The sequence below is a fragment of the Hyla sarda genome, chromosome 8 (genome assembly GCF_029499605.1).
Source record: "Hyla sarda isolate aHylSar1 chromosome 8, aHylSar1.hap1, whole genome shotgun sequence".
Taxonomy (NCBI): Eukaryota; Metazoa; Chordata; class Amphibia; order Anura; family Hylidae; genus Hyla; species Hyla sarda.
Genome location: NC_079196.1, coordinates 195,528,684 through 195,533,455, shown reverse-complemented (window position 1 = coordinate 195,533,455; position 4,772 = coordinate 195,528,684).

Sequence of the window (4,772 nt, the reverse complement as noted above, 5' to 3'; positions counted from 1 at the left end):
GCCCCCCAAAAACCATTTGACGCTCCTTCCATTCTGAGCCCTCTACTGCGCCCGCCGAACAATTAACATAGACATATGAGGTATGTGCTTACTCGAGAGAAATTGGGTTTCAAATACAAGTAAAAATTTTCTCCTTTTTACCCCTTGCAAAAATTCAAAAATTGGGTCTACAAGAACATGCGAGTGTAAAAAATAAAGATTGTGAATTTTCTCCTTCACTTTGCTGCTATTCCTGTGAAACCCGTAAAGGGTTAAAACGCTTACTGAATGTCATTTTGAATACTTTCGGGGGTGCAGTTTTTATAATGGGGTAATTTATGGGGTATTTCTAATATGAAGACCCTTCAAATCCACTTCAAACCTGAACTGGTCCCTGAAAAAAAGCGAGTTTCAAAATTTTGTGAAAAATTGGAAAATTGCTGCGGAACTTTGAAGCCCTCTGGTGTCTTCCAAAAGTAAAAACTCATCAATTTTATGATGCAAATATAAAGTAGACATATTGTATATGTGAATAAAAAAAAAATTATTTGGAATATCCATTTTCCTTACAAGCAGAGAGCTTCAAAGTTAGAAAAATGCAAAATTTTCAAATTTTTCATCAAATTTTGGGATTTTTCACCAAGAAAGGGTGCAAGTTAGCAAAAAATTTTACCACTACGTTAAAGTAGAATATGTCACGAAAAAACAATCTCGGAATCAGAATGATAACTAAAAGCATTCCAGAGTTATTAATGTTTAAAGTGACAGTGGTCAGATTTGCAAAAAATGGCCGAGTCCTTAAGGTGAAAAAGGGCTCAGTCCTTAAGGGGTTAAAAAGCTGTGTATCATACCTTTCCCCTTGCTGACATTGTGTTAGCTCCCGGCAGTAGAAAGTGGGTGTTCCCCAGCTGGCACAACGTCACTGAAGCCTGCGAGACCTGTGCCCCACACTTCCTGAGTTTGGTCTCCTGCCAGGGCAGGAGGAAACCAAACTAACTGGTTGACTGCCGCGCAGATCCGATCATCCAGCATGACGGCCGGAGGTCCCCTCACCTGCCTCCGGCAGTCTCCAGGGGTCTGCTCTGGTCTGAGATCGAGCAGACCAGAGCAGAACATCGCTGATAATACTGATCAGTGCTATGCCCTATGCATAGCACTGAACCGTATTAGCAATGAAATTATTGCTATAAATAGTACCCTATGGTAAAGTAAAAAAAGGAGAAAAATCTCCTCCCCCAATAAAAATATAAATTGTCCCTTTTTCCCATTTTACCCCCAAAAAGCATAAAAAATTATTAATAAACACATTTTGTATTGCCACGTGCGTAAATGTTCGAACTATCAAAATATAATGTTAATTATTCCGTATGGTGAACGGCATAAACGTATACTTAATAAAAATTGATTAAAAAGTTAAATATAAGCAAGCGATAAAAACTACAGATCACAGGGCAAAAAATTAGCCCTCATACTGCCCCGTATACAGAAAAATGAGAAAGTTATAGGTGATCAAAATAGGGATATTTTAAAACATACTAATTTTGTTAAAATTGTTTGAGATTTTTTTTTAAGCGGTACAATTATAGAAAAGCATATAACATGGGTATCATTTTAATCGTATTGACCCACAGAATAAAGAAAACATGTCATTTTTACCGTAAAGTGTACAACGTGAAAACAAAACCTTCCAAAATGTCATAAATTAGTTTTCTTTCTAAATTTCCCCACATAAATAATATTTTTTTGGTTGCGCCGTAAATTTTATGGTAAGATGAGTGATGTCAATATAAAAGACAACTGGTTCCTCAAAAAAACAAGCTGGGTATGGGTCTGTGGATGAAAATATAACAGAGTTATGATTTTTAGAAGGTAAGGAGGAAAAAACAAAAATGAAAAAATAAAATTGGCATGGTCCTTAACCCCTCAACGACGCAAGATGTATATTTACGTCCTGCGCCGGCTCCCGTGATATGAAGCATATGAAGCATCATATCGCGTCGGTCCCGGCGCTCATCAACGGCCGGGACCCGCGGCTAATACCACACATCACCGATCGCGGCAATGTGCGGTATTAACCCTTTAGAAGCGGCAGTCAAAGCTGACCGCCGCTTCTAAAGTGAAAGTGAAACTATCCCGGCTAGTCAGTCGGGCTGTTCGGGACCGAACAGCTTACAGGACACCGGGAGGGCCCTTACCTGTCTCCTCAGTGTCCGATCGACGAATGACTGCTCCGTGCCTGAGATCCAGGCAGGAGCAGTCAAGCGCCGATAACGCTGATCACAGGCGTGTTAATACACGCCAGTGATCAGCATGAGAGATCAGTGTGTGCAGTGTTATAGGTCCCTATGGGAGCTATAACACTGCAAAAAAAAAGTAAAAAAAAAAAAAGTGTTACCGTAATAAAGGTCATTCAACCTAATAAAAGTGGGAATCACCCCCCTTTTCCCATAAAAAAAAAATAAAAGTGTAAATAAAAAAAAATAAAAAAATGTGGTATCGCCGCGTGCGTAAATGTCCGAACTATAAAAATATATAATTAATTAAACCGCACGGTCAATGGCGTATGCGCCAAAAATTCCAAAGTCCAAAAAAGCTTATTTTTGGTCACTTTTTATACCATTAAAAATGAATAAAAAGTGATCAAAAAGTCCGATCAACACAAAAATCATACCGATAAAAACTTCAGATCACGGCGCAAAAATGGGTCCTCATACTGCCCTGTACGTGGAAAAATAAAAAAGTTATAGGGGTAAGAAGATGACATTTTTAAACGTATAAATTTTCCTGCATGTAGTTATGATTTTTTCCAGAAGTACGACAATATCCAACCTATATAAGTAGGGTCTCATTTTAACCGTATGGACCTACAGAATAATGATAAGGTGTCATTTTTACCTAAATATGCACTGAGTAGAAACTGAAGCCCCCAAATTTACAAAATGGCGTTTTAGATCGTGGGGATCCGGCCGCTGGGGACCCCTGCGATCGCCGGCGCGCCCCCTCCATTCAGGTCTATGGGAGGAGGCGTGATGGCTACGTACTAGCCGTCATGCCTCCTCCCATAGACATGAATGGAGGGGGCTTGGCGTGACATCATGAACACGGGAGCTCCCCGCTTCCGTGTTCCGGATGCCGCAGCTGCCGGCCCAGAGTTTGCGGGGGTCCCTGGCGTCCCCCGCGATCTTACATCTTATCCCCTACCTATCCTTCTGATAGGGGATAAGATGTTTTGCACCAGAGTACCCCTTTAAGGCCAAAATGGGCCTTAAGGACCCGGGGTTTTTCCCATTTTGCACTTTCGTTTTTGTCTCCTTACCTTTAAAAAATCATAATTCTTTCAATTTTGCACCTAAAATTCCATATTTTGGCTTATTTTTTGTGCCACAAATTTTACTTTGTAATGACATCAGTCGTTTTTTACGGCGAAACGGAAAAAAATTATTGTGCGATAAAATTGAAGAAAAAAACGCTGTTTTGTAACTTTTGAGGGCTTCCGTTTCTACGCAGTACATATTTTGGTAAATATGAAACCTTATCATTATTCTGTAGGTCTATACGGTTAAAATGATCCCCTACTTATATAGGTTTGATTTTGTCGCACTTCTGGAAAAAATCATAACTATATGCAGGAAAATGTATACATATAAAATTGTCATCTTCTGACCCCTATAACTTTTTTATTTTTCCACGTACGGGGCGGTATGAGGACTCATTTTTTGCACCGTGATCTGAAGTTTTTAGCGGTACCATTTTTGTTTTGATCGGACTTTTTGATCGCTTTTTATTTAGGGGGGTGATTCAAACTTTTATAAGGGAAGGGGTTAAATGATCTTCATTAGCTTTTTTTCTGGCAATGTTATAGCCCCCACACTGATTGATCATTGTTATCCCATAGGATAACATTGATCGATGATTCTGCCACTTGACTGCTCATGCCTGGATCTCAGTCACTGAGCAGTCATTCGACGATCGGACACACAGGAGGAAGGTAGGGACCCTCCTTGTGTCCTCCAGCTGTTTGGAATGCCGCGATTTTGCCGCGGCAATCCCGAACAGCCCACTGAGCTAGCTGGCAGTAGTTTACTTTCACTTTAGATGTGGCAATCAACTTTGAACGCCGTGTCTTAAGGGTTAAAAGCACGCAGCACCGCGATCAGTGCCGCGCGCTATTAGCCACGGGTCCCAGCTGTTGTGGCCCCACGTTATAGAAAGGAAGAGGACTCAGGACATACAGGTATAGTTAAACAGATTTGTAAATCACTTCTATTTACAAATCTTAATCCTTCCAGTACTTATCAGCTGCTATATGCTCCACAGGAAGTTCTTTTCTCCTTGAATTTCTTTTCTGTCTGACCACAGTGCTCTCTGCTGACACCTCTGTCTGTGTCATGAACTGTCCAGAGCAGGAGAGCTTTGCTATGGGGATTTGCTCCTGCTCTGGACAGTTCCTGACATGGACAGAGGTGTCAGGAGAGAGCACTGCGGTCAGACAGAAAAGAAATTCAAAAAGAAAAGAACTTCCTGTGGAGCATACAGCAGCTGATAAGTACTGGAAGGATTAAGATTTGTAAATAGAAGTAATTTAAAAATCTGTTTACTTTCTGTCACCAGTTTCTGGTGGAAAAAAATGTTTTCCACCAGAGTACCCCTTTAAGCCTTTTGACCATGGAGTTTACCAGAGCTTCACAGGTTCCTACTGGAATCCTCTTCTATTCCTTCATGATGACATCACAGAGCTGTTGGATGTTAGAGACCTTGCGCTCCCCACCGTTTGAGGAGGCCCCACATATGCT